This window comes from Artemia sp. Qi Xiang Cuo, chromosome 2 (assembly GCF_049724085.1).
Source record: "Artemia sp. Qi Xiang Cuo chromosome 2, ASM4972408v1, whole genome shotgun sequence".
Classification (NCBI taxonomy): domain Eukaryota; kingdom Metazoa; phylum Arthropoda; class Branchiopoda; order Anostraca; family Artemiidae; genus Artemia; species Artemia sp. Qi Xiang Cuo.
Genome location: NC_142795.1, coordinates 51547665 through 51560803, shown reverse-complemented (window position 1 = coordinate 51560803; position 13139 = coordinate 51547665). Strand labels below are relative to the sequence as shown.

The window sequence follows — 13139 nt, the reverse complement described above, 5'->3', positions numbered from 1 at the left end:
GAAACTTCATAGGGGCTCATTTGATTGGAAATTGAAAGGGCTAGTGCCGTTTTTCAATAGTTGAAAGTGATGGGAGAGCAACTAATGCCCCTCTCATGCCCACCATTTTCCCAAACACATCCAATCAAAATTTTTAGATAGCCATTTTGTTTAACATAGTTGAAAGTTCTGGAAATTATGTCTTAGAGGATGACAACCACCCTTGCAGCCCTTAGGGTAAGGGTTGTAATTTATGCCCTGGGGGCATATAAGGTGTTTATAGAAAGGATTGTTGTAGAAACTCAAAAAGGGCTAATTCAATTGGAAATTGAAAGGCCTAGTGCTCTTATTAATAGTCAAAAGTGATTAAAGGCTTGAAATTTTTATAGTAAAGATTGATGTGGGTATAATGTATGATTTTTGTTGTTGTTGTTGTTTAGACCAGGGCACTTCGTATCGAAGGAGTTGTCATAGGAACTTCGAAAAGGGCTCATTCGATTGAAAATAGAAAGGGCTGTATGCCCTTTTTAATAGGCAAAAGTGATTGGAGGGCAACTAATCCCCCTCCAATGCCCACCCTCCAATTTGCCTTTATGTTTAAAAACTAAATGTTGCCTTAAGGTTAAATCAAAATGCACTGTGTTAATGCTAATTCCCAATAAGGCATATCAGCAGTATCCCAAGAGCAACTGAGGGTATTATGTTCAAACTTTTGGGGCTACTTCTGCTCTTAAAATTTAACCAAATCAAAATAGCATAAGTGTATCCAAGCTATCAAAGAAAGTAAGCAGATTTTTTTGCAAATGGTATCAAGTTTTCCATTTCAGGTCAACTAGAAGAGATATGAAACGAAATTATACACTACTATATGTGTGTAGATTTCTACTCTATGTGTGTAGAATCTACACACATAGAGGTGTGTAGATTTTTAAAAGGGTGTATGTTGATAAAAAATTTTCTCCAGCATACAAATAGCAGACCAAACTATAAAGTCTTGAAAAAACGAAAAGATTTAATGGATTATTTTCTTCTTCCCTGAAAAGACTGTGTCAATATAAAACAAACAGAAATTAATTAAAAAAACTTTTTCCACAAATAATTTTTTCAAAGAAAAACTCTGACTCATAAAAAAAATTCTGACTCATAAAAACATAACAAAAATGAATATAAACAAATTTTTATATGTTTTTAGAGTTTTTTTTTTATGAAAAACCCCCCTGAAAAAAAAATCTTTGAGTAAAACCCCTCTGAAAAAAAAATCCTGGGTATGGCCTTGTTAGTAAGTCAATAATATGAACTGCTGAAAATTTGGTAAATATTTACCAAATCATATTATTGAGTTACAACTAAAGTGAATACACCACTCAATGCCTTTTTTTATGCTCTTTACAAATTTAGCCTAATAATCATTTTTGTCAGAAATGAATTTTAGCCCCCACCCCTATATATACCAATTCAGGGTATATATTTGCATATTAGGGGGGTGGGGGTAATTTTATTTATGATGTAAATGAGAGGTAAGTTTAAACTTTTCCCCACCCCCCTAATGTGCAAATATATACCCTGAATTGGTATGTATAGGGGTGGGGGCTAAAATTCTAGAAAAATGATTGTTATATTTGTAAAGAGCATAAAAAAAGGCATCAAGTGGTATATTCACTTTAGTTGTAACTCAATAATATGATTTGGTAAATATTTACCAAAAATTTACCCATCTTTGTTTTAAGATCTTAAAGCTCACTGATGTTAAGAAAAAGTGTGAAGGATGCTATCTTTCTGTCATATAGAACAATGATGCGAAAACTTTGATGATATACTCCTCATTGGTCTTAGACTGCTGATCAGAGCAGAATGATGAAAGACGTTTGCAAAAGAATGCTATAAGATATAAGATCTTGGCACAAAGATGGGTCAATATCTACCAAATCATATTATTGAGTTAGGAATAAAGTGAATACACCATTTGATGCCTTTTTTTATGCTGATTACAAATATAATAAGCATTTCTATTGGAAACGAATTTCAGCCCCTCCCCCTATATAGGCTATACCTAACCTAACTGGTCAATATCTACCAAATCATATTATTGAGTTGGGACTAAAGTGAATACACCATTTGATGCCTTTTTTTATGCTGATTACAAATATAATAAGCATTTCTATTGGAAATGAATTTCAGCCCCCCCCCATATATGCCAATTCAGGGTTTAGTATAGCGTATATAGGGGGGGGGGGCTGAAATTTATTTCTAATAAAAATGATTACTATATTTATTATCAGCATAAAAAAAGGGGTCAAGTTATACAAAATCATATTATTGAGTTAGGACTAAAGTGAATACACCATTCGATGCCTTTTTTATGCTGATTACAAATATAATGAGCATTTATATTGGAAATGAATTTCAGCCCCCCCCCCTTATATAGGCTATACCTAACCTAACCCTGAATTGGCCTATATAGGGGGGGGGGGCTGAAACTTATTTGCAATAGAAACGCTTATTATATTCATAATCAGCATAAAAAAAATGCATTGAATGGTGTATTCACTTTATTCCTAACTCAAAAATATGATTTGGTAGATATTGACCCAAAGATGAGCAAAAGAAGAGCCTTAATATTATTTTATCCAGGATGATATTTTGATTTTAGATTATATTTATTTCTTAGCTATCTCATTAGTAAGTTAATTGAAAATTTGCCAAATAGGCTAGGGGCCTAAATAATTTGGACCATTTATTTGCACATTATGAGGGTAGGTAGAGTAGCCTATAAAAGAAACATTTTCAAAATGTGTTAACTATAGGCTAGCTAGCCTAATATTTAAAAGGCACTGATGTCGTTTAAGCAAAATAAATGTACCTTGAGCTCATGGATTTCCTTATAAAGGGCAAATTATATTGAATTGAATATTTGAAAACGTGTGAATTATTCTCAGCTGTCATATTAAAATTATAAGATCTCGCCGATAAATTTGGCTTTTTCCCGACAAAATGCCAAATTAATCAGTCAAATTACAAAATGTATGGTTTTATGCATTTCCAAATTCAGCCATTAAAATTTTTGGATCCCCTTAAATAAAAATTTCCCTTTCTTCTTTCTTCGTTTTAGACTAATTTTGTTACATTAAAGTAATTTGAAATTTGGTTTATTGAAAACTCGGTCTCCATTGCACTGTCAAGAAAAAAGGTTTTCTCATCCGTTGATAGGATTCCTATTGAGCCAGTAAAACACCAAATGAATACGAAATTATTTTGCTACAGTCAAAGAGTTCTGAATATATATATATATATATATATATATATATATATATATATATATATATATATATATATATATATATATATATATATATATATATATATATATATATATATATATATATATATATATATATAGTTTTTATCACATTTTTAATTCAACTTTTTCGCAAATCCTCTTGTTGCGAATTGAATGCGATGAGAAGTTAAATTAATAGTTAGTCTTCAAATAAGATAAGATTTATTGTTATAGCAAACAGAATCAAAAATATAAACACAAAAACATGGACTATCCCCCCTCCCCCGTAAGTCTCTATCGCCGAGAATGCAGGGAGCAAAAAACATCAAAAGGGACAAATTAAAAAAGGTGAAAAAACAAGAAATAAAACAAACTAAAAGGGAAAGTATTAATTAACGGCCAACAGATTGCTTGTGGAAAATCATGCCAAAGCTCATGGTTGACAGATACATGTATATATGTATCTATGTATATATAGTACCGTGAACTTGATAGCTTCGCCGCCGGGCTCCAGCAGAGCTATATGAAAGGCCACTTTCATTTTTGACTCTTTCTTTTCCTCACTGTTGCTTGTCTTCTAACCGCGGGTGTCTCTGTTCTTCACTTTCATTTTTGAAACGTTCTGATTCCCGGTGTTGCAGTTCTTCTAAACGCATTTTTCTTTCTTTTTCATTTTGGACTTTCATTATTTCAGTCAGTTTTTTCATACCCTGTGCCTTAGATTCTCCGATTTGTCTTGGTTTTTCGTGCTGGTCACTTTTAGCCATTGGAAATTTAAGTTCTTTTGAGTCGTCCGCTTGATTTTGTCATGTTCGATGGTTAGAAAAATATTCATCTTCAAACGAATTATGATTTTTATTTACTGGAAATTTGCATCTTTTCGGTCGTCCTATAGGCAGTGTTTTACTTATTATGTAAAACTAAAATTAAATAATAGGGAATCCTTGCTGTGAAACAGGTAGTATTTTATACTTAGTAGAATTTAACCAGGTTTTATCTAAAATTAACGTGCTAAATGAACAAAAATTTTGAATATTTAAAGGTTCGTAAGTATTTTTTTCAATTGCCATTTTTTTAAAGTTATCATGCGAGGTTAAGAAACTGATCAAATATTTCAAAGGTTTTAATCAAAACAAGTCTTCTAAACGCAAATGTCTTAGCTAAATTTAATCTGGTTCAATTTTCTAAAATTAAAGTGCTAGACTAATAAAATGTTGGAATATTTAAATGGTCATAAGGAATTTTTTTTCAATTATTTGTTCAGACTGGTAAAAGGTGTAATTGTTTTGCTTCCAGGGATGCTAGACCCTCTAACTTACTGGGGAAAGGGTTGCAAATTAGGCAATTTACCCAGTATTTACATGCAGAATTTATTATTGAGAAAAGAGGAAATGTTGGATTCTGGGTGTATTCGAAATAATAAGGGTATTAAGATGAGACTTGGGAGAATGTTGAGGGTTGTGGTCAACTAAAGAAAAAGAAACTAGAATCCACTGAAGTGCATCAAAAAGGCACGAAATCAAAAGGCACCAAAGTACTATTAATAATGGGAAACTAGATGTTTCTCAGCTATTGGTTTTAAAAAGAAAACTTATATACACGCCTTGAATAGTCAAAAAGACAGAGCATTACCCTATACTTTAGAAAGCGAGAAACTAGATGTTTCCCAGCTATTCATTTTGAATATCACCACCATATATACATATTCATATATTCCGACTATTAAAAGTGACCATTTGGGGGCCAAAGCGACCATTATCCCCAATACTACTACTTTGGCACCATATAGTTCCCTTATTATTAGGAATAGTAGTAGTAGTAGGGGATAGTTGCAGTAGGGGTAGTAGTGGTAGTAGTAGCAGTAGTAGTACTAATAATAGAAGCAGTAGTAGCAGCATAAGTTATAGTTGTATTCTAGAGGAGGAGTTAAAGTCACCTGTCGGAAAAATTCGACTTCAAAACTGATTGCTTATTCTGTTGAATAGAGTGGTTTTCAAAAAAATACACAAGAAGGGAAACAGCTTTCGGTTTCATACAACAGAGTTCGATGAGATACAACGCTGCTACTACTTTTACTACTGCTACTCAGGAGTCTAGCTCCAGCATTGTTATTGGGGAGTGGGAGGCAAGAGGAGTTTCTCATCCAAATAGTCAATGGGCATGGGCTATCCTTCGGGGGAAAGCAGTAGCGGTTCTGGCCTCTCCAAATCGTTTTTACTGACAGTAAGTATTAAGTATTATTAAATAAGTAATACCGTAAGTCAGTAACTTACTGCCAACTACACCCTCTACTTTATTTTAATAAAGAGAAAATTCTAAAAATTACAAAATGATTATAAATGTTAGATTATTTGAAGTTTGTGCCCCTAAATATTCTGCGCCTAAAGCGACTGCCCCCTTAACCCCACTCCTCTAAACCATATGTTGGGAAAGAAGTGTGGGAATACTTCTGGAAAGCACAAGCTTAAATGAGTTTTAAAGATGTCTTAAAATTCTTATGACTTTGTTCCGAATAATCCCCCATTAGAGTAAGGAAAAATCAAGTCCCTTTGTTAAAAGGAGCTATCACAAATATGAGCCAAAGCTGAGACTGGACCATTAACTGGATCACGTTTGTTAGTTAACTTGGTCGAAGTTGAGCGGAATTCACTGTTAAGATTGTCTTCACTTTTCGTACTGAATTAGTAAATGAAGACATAGATGGGAATCTAATCCCTTTTCAATACCTTCTTCTTATTATTCCACTTTCCGTTGCTTTTTTATTGTTGGTTCTGAGCCAAAGAAAGAAAATAAGGAGCTCTGCCATGTATTTTTCTTTATTAGCGTGTTATAAACAAATAAAGTTGATTCAAATTATATTTTTAATGACGTTCTAAAACACAACAAAGCTGGTTTTTACGGAACTCGTTAAGCAACCGAAAGTTTGGCCATCTTACATCGCTGAGCCTACTAACTTGCTTATTCTTAATTAATAATTTACAGAATATGCAGAAGCCCAGCTGTCCCGAACCTGGGACCACATTTACTTGCGCTCTTCTACCTGATGGGGGAGGGGGGTATACCAAGTGGTTAAAAGGTAATTCCTAAAAGTCTTCATATAGGAAAAGGTCTCTAAATCTTCAATAGGACATTTTTCTTTAAGTGATAACGAAGAAAAATTACGATTCGGCAAAAACATTACTCGATTAATTTTAAAGATATTACAGAATCCATAAATAAACAATGCAAACGCATCAAACAAATATAAATTAGGTAGAAAACTCAGCTTTTATTGAGGCTGCCAGTATTGAGTTGCTGCTGACGACAGTAGGGTACTATAAACAAGCTTTCGGGTGGGTGATGGTGAGTTTAATAAGCTCAGCTTCAGCTTAACCGGTAATATTAAAGTGTATCACCCCTTCCTCTTCCTTCAACTTCCTTGAACCCGTGCCCATAGCAGGAGAATAATTCTCACAGTTAAACTACGCGCTATTCCAGCAGTCCCGTGTCCCGTGTATCGCGTCATTCTGTTGCATATGATTTGAAAATGATCTCTTAGAAAATCAAAAAGTACACCCTTTATATTACCATTGTTGAAACCTTATACGGATAACTACAACCACCCTCATGGAACAACAACAAAAAAACGCTTTTTGGATGTGATGCATCCTCTTATTTTTCTTCATTGCTATTAAGGCATTAGAACATCATAGAGAGTTATTTAAGAACTCATAAAAGTTAATTCTTATATCTTATTTATACATATATATATATATATATATATATATATATATATATATATATATATATATATATATATATATATATATATATATATATATATATATATATATATATATATATATATATATATATATATATATATATATATATATATATATATATATATATATATATATATATATATATATATATATCGAATTCTTCCACCTTCTTTACGTTTCAACCTACATTTAGGCACACAATCCGAAGGCCCATTTATTCAGAGAATGGGTTTCAATACTTTAACACACATTTTAAAAGACCATAGATCCAGAAGATACGTCCTTAGTAATACAATCCCTAATTTAAAATCCTTATTATATCCGATTTGTCCCTTCGAGATTTTCACCAGATTTTACAAATCTCACATAGGTCTTTCAGAACATATTTCATTTAAGAAAACCTCGTTTATCGCAAAAATTCTCAAAACTGGAATTTTAACATTTTCAACAAACACGGATTTTTCTTCCTAGATTTTGTCCTGGTCCTACTTTTGAAAATCCACCCTCTAAGGTTTTCACATCCAAGGAACTAAGTATTATTTCAAAAGGACCAAAATTTTCAATGGCTCACACACACGTAAATACATCAGAAATTATTACGGGCATGGAGTCTGCTATTTTGAGCTCTCATGGTGAAATTAGAGATCTAGACTTACTCAGAGGCGAAATTGTAAAAATTGTTTTTGATAATAGTCCATCTTTGTTACTTTTAACTCAATCAAACTAAGGAATTCATACCCCTCAAAACCAGAATTATTACGAAAATACAGCCATTACAAATTCGGACAAAGGTAACACAGTTGTAATTATGTATTCTGCAGATTATGAATTAAAAGTTAACACCCTTTTAATGGATAAAAATATTTACAAAGAAATAAAATTTGATCCCACGGACAAATACACACAGAAGTTAAGAAATAAACTAGGAATTTTAAAAGATACTAGACTAATTACCCCTCAAATGTACAGAAAATTTTATCCCAAAGGTTGTTCAGCCAAAAAATTTTAAGGTCTGCCTAAAATCCATAAGAAAGATATTCGGTTACGTCCAATTGTAACATGTTATAGTTCTCCAGCTACGGGTATAGGAAGCTTTTTAGCCACCATTTTTAAGCCTCTTTTAAGCACACAGAAATCTTATATAAAAAACTCCATAGATCTTGTTAAGAAGTAAAAAAATCAAAGTACAACAGAAAATACCGTCTTATCTAGTTTTGATGAAGTTTCTATGTACACTCCATGCGATGTCCATAAATGTGAGCAGGCTTTACAAAGAAAATTAGAGGAAAATTCAGCTTGGTCGGATTACTAAACTTTGGAAATTGATACAATAATCACCCTTGTCCGTCTTTGCAACAAGTTCTCCTCGTATTTTAAATTCCGAAACAAATTTTTTCTTCATTTAATGGGCTTATCCATGGGCACTGTCTTGTCCCCTTATTTGGCAAATTTTTACATGGAATTCATAGAACAATCTGCTTTGAATAGCTTCCACTTAAAACACTCTCTCTGGTTTTGTTTCGTTGATGATATCCTTTCTGTTTGGGAACATGGACAAGACTCTCTTAGAGATTTTTTGGCACATTTGAACTCTTTTGATTCGAATCTCCAGTTCACAATGGAACTCGAAGATTCAGGAAAGCTGCCTTTTTTGGATGTTTTGATTATAAAAACTTATCCTAGTCTTCAATTCTCTATATATAGAAAGCCGACTCATAATGATCGATATCTACATTTCTCTTCCCATCACCCTCTTTCTGTGAAAAGAGGGGTAATAATCTCTTTAGTCGACAGAGTTTTAAAAATTTGTTCCTGTAATCATATAAATTCTGAATTAAATTATGCCAAGGATATTCTTTTCTACAATGGTTACCCAATCAAACTAATTGAAAATATAATAGTTAGATGATTAAAAAAGATAAAAGAACAAAATAGGGAGCCTGTCCCCCTTGATTCAGTTACACCGGAAATTGAGAAAAAAACTTTCATGGTTTTACCATACATCCCGAAACTTGGCAATAAATTTGGAAAATTCTAAAAAAAACATAATCTTTCTGTTTCTTTCAAAATCGAGCAAAAAGTTGAAAACTTTTTCCACTCAGGAAAGGATAAAACAGACCCTGCACTGGGTAGTGGTGTACTTTCTCCTCGACTTCTTGCGGTTTTTTCTTTTTCGGTTTTTCTAGTGAAATGAGATCAAACTTTTTGTATTATTTTTTCAAAAATTCTTGCCCTTTTAATTTTGTTTCCTTCGCGTGTGCGGCTGCTGAAGTCGGTCTTGATTTCCCTAGTTCTTTAACTACTATATGGTCTGATTCGTCGTCAGACTCTTTGGAACTGGTTTCCGACGATTCTGTATCATAAGTCTTAGAGTTTGCTCCTCGCGTTTTTGAGGTATCATCTGCCCTTCTTCAGTACATTTCTACTGCTATGGACGTAGAAGGTTTATTACCCGAATTTTCATCTTTAGATTTCAACTCAGAAGATATGGAACATTCTTAAGAGCTTTAGGAGGAATCAAGAGTTTTTGAAGGATTCCTCCACTGTTTGAATGCCATGTCTTCAGGGGGATGGGGCATTTTTTGCACTAGGGTTTTCCACTGTTTAGGCTTGACCTTGGACACAGTTATATCATGATATTGTCCTTGCTGGTCATCCTTGGGAGTCTTATTCCTGGGCAATGTACTTCGACTCGTTTTTATGGGGATATTTATTAAATCCATAGCTTCTCGCAGATTTGTTTTAGTTAAATCTTTGGGAGGAGTTTTCTTTACAGTAATACCGGGTGTTTTTACAGATCTGTTTAATTCCTCCTGTAAGGACAGAGGCCTTTCTATCGGTGTTGCAGGGAAAACTATATCATCTGGGAATCTTTTGGGGGGACAAGGGGTCGAAATTCTATCGGGGAAAAATTGGATTTTTGGAGATATCGTATAATCTAGTTCTCCTGCGCTCGCCAATGAATAACTTTTTGGATCTTTTGGTGTTTTCATTTCAGGATAAAATCCTGGTATTAGGGATTTTTTCTTAGGAATAACTAGATTTTTCATTGCTAAAAATTCTTAAAAGTTCGCCTCTTCACTGTCGTCTTCAAAATAATCTTGTTTAAAATTAAAGGGTTTTAGCTTGATCTAGGGGGCTCATTTTCGGCATCTGACGAATCAGTAGAGGAGGGACGTGATACCCATCTTTCCGGAAATTTGCTCTTTTTATTCTGCTAAAATGTGCCTTGTAAGTTCTTCCACTATCGGGGTTCTCCATTTTAAAAGTATAATCGTTATCGTACTTTTTGACTATTCTGTACAGTCCAGAATATTTGTTGGAAAGTTTTTGCCTTCCGTTTTTGCCTTGTTCTTTATGTAGACGCAATCTCCTATCTTAAAATCTATGCTCCCCTTGACTTTGGGTTGGTTTCTTAACTCTTGGTTTATTTTACATTTTTCCAACTCTTGCCTAACTTTTTTATAAGTTTTCCTCATCCTATTTATGAATTATTGTTTGTAATCCTCCGATTTGTTATAATACTGCCGAGATTCAATAATCTCGTCATAGGGGATTCTAAAATCACGACCAAAAAGTAAATAAAAAGGATTATCTTTAGTTGTTTCCGAATAAGCATTATTGATTACGTTAGATAAATAAGGTAAAAATTGATCCCAATAATTCCTATTGTCTTTTGTATAAATGCTTAATACGTTAGAAAATATTTTATGCCTATTTTCTATTTTACCATTAGCTTGTGGTTGGTACGGAGCTGTCACCATTTTCTCTATATTAAGAAAACTCATTAAGTCTTTTGTTACTTTTGAAACAAAATTGCATCCATTGTCACTTAAGACTTTATTTGGAACGCTAAATTGTAAAATTGATTTTGCTAGCGTCCTACTGGTGGCGTAATCACCTTGATTTTTTTAATGCTTTTGCAAAAGTAAATCCTGAAAAGTGATCTATAACCTAAAGAATACAAGTATGGCCTCTGCTGGAAACAGACAAGCCTCCGCTGGTTCCATATAAGTCAAATGAGATAATATCAAAGGGGTACTTAGCTACCGGGTGGAGCAAACCCTTCCCATTGGAGGATTAGGATTAGGTGGGGGGATGTTCCTTAAGTTAAACGCTTCGCATATATTTACAAATTCTTTAAGTTTTGTCATTACCGATGGTACGTAAAAATATTTTTTTAATTTATGGAAAGTTTTAGTTACTCCTAAGTGTCCACCTATATATGAATGAAAATATTCAAATGCAAGTATTATTAAGTTTTGTGGTAATACAGGTATTATTGAGGTTTGGTTTCTATTTGTCTCAGCAGTCACGATTCCACATTGTATTTCTTCATCAAGATCAAAGTAAAAATTATCTATCTCTTTTCTAAGAGTTTTAAATTTATCCGGTAACACATCGTCATTCACAAAATAATTAATAAGTGCTGAACACATCTCGTCCTTTTTTGTTTTCTTTTTATATTATCTAAAGACAAGGGACAATAGTTAAGCTTATTTTCCTGTACTGTGTCTTTATCTTTGTTTTTCTTACATTTATGTTTACTCTTAGCATTGATAATGTTAACTTCATTTTTCTCAGCTTCCGACGGAATATTTTCTGGGTATCTGCTCAAAAAATCACAAGCTACATTTTGTTTACCTTTTAAATATTCAAATTGGTAATTTAGGTCTTGGATTTTCACAATCTATCTAGCTAGAATTCCCGTCGGGTTTTTAAATGTTCGCAGGTACTGCAAGCTTTTATGGTCTGATCGTAGCATAAATTTTCTACCAATTAAATAGTGTCTGAATTTGTCCAAGTGGTGGATTATAGATAATAATTCTAAGTTTGTGGCGGAATAACTACTTTCGCCTTTTAATAAAGTTCTACTCGAATAGCATATAACTTTTTCTATTTGTTTTTGTTTAGGCGTTCCCTCTAGAGGATTAGAGTTTTCTACTGGGATTATTTGTAAAAGAATTGTGCCAATGCCTTTTGAGCTAGCATCGGTTGTGACCACAAATTGTCCGTTATAGAAATCAGGCAGTGATAATATTGGTTCTGAAGTGAGTGCCTTTTTGAGATGGCCTAGGGAAGTTTGAGCTTCTTGGACCAGATAACATTATAGGAGTTCCCTTTAGTTAATTCCGTGAGGGGGTTCGCAATTTGGGCGCAATTGCGCAAGAATTTTCTAAAGTAGCCAGTAAGACCTAAAATTCCTCTTAATTCTTTCATAGTTCTTGGGGGTTTGAGGTTTTCAACACAATTTATTTTATCCGGGTCTGGGGATATCTCTCCTTGTGTTACTACTACTCCTAAAAATTTAATTTTAGGTTGAAATAAATTTACTTTCTCAGGCTGGCATTTTTAATTGCCCTGTCTGAACTTCTCGAACACCTTAGTTAATGTTGCTAAGTGGTGTTCAGTGTTTTCTCCCTCGCATATGACATCATCAACGAAGTGAATTATATTCCTTAATCCACATAACAGGTGTAATAGGGGTCTACATAGCGCGCTTGAACTTGTTTTAAGTCCAAAAGGTACTCTTAAGTATTCATATGAACCACATTCAGATGATGAAAATGCAGTTTTATGGACATCTTTTTCGGCTATTCTCACTTGATGGTAGCCTTGGGTAAGGGCCAAAGAAGTAAAATTTTTGTTTTTGCTTGAAATCGAGTCAAGAAATTACTCTATTCTAGATAAAGAACATTTATCAGTGACTACTTGTTTGTTAATGGCTCTTTAGTCTAATAGATGTCTGAGGCCACCATTATCCTTTGGTACCAGGATCACTGGTGCACTATACGGACTTATACTGGGGCGTATAATTTAATTTTTTTCTAATTCATGGATTTTATTTTTTAACCATTCTTTGTGCTTATACGGCACACGATATGGCTGTTTCGCTACAGGATTACCAGTCGTTAAAATTGAATGTTCATAAAATGGTATCAGTCCGATGTCATCTTCAGATGAGGAAAATACATCTTTAAAATTCCATAATAATTCGCACAATTTTTTCTTAAGTTCCAAGTCCGTAATATGACTATATATCCGTAATATATTGTTATTGCCGACGGCACGTAAAAATATTGTTTTAATTTATGGAAAGTTTTAATTACTCCTAAGTG

At 33.4% G+C, this 13139-nt stretch overlaps 1 protein-coding gene across 4 annotated transcripts in view; it reads right to left on the bottom strand.

Moving 5' to 3' along the window:
- Positions 1-13139, bottom strand: part of LOC148955353 (uncharacterized) — a 110925-nt gene that overhangs the window by 46905 nt on the left and 50881 nt on the right. For 2 of the 4 annotated variants that reach the window (XM_089101728.1, XM_089101742.1), the window contains exon 1: positions 2840-2893. The exons of the other annotated variants lie outside the window; for them this stretch is intronic. The gene's annotated coding sequence lies outside the window, so the exon portion shown is untranslated. Of the gene's footprint in view, positions 1-2839; positions 2894-13139 lie in introns of those variants that run through there. 4 annotated transcript variants of the gene reach the window in all.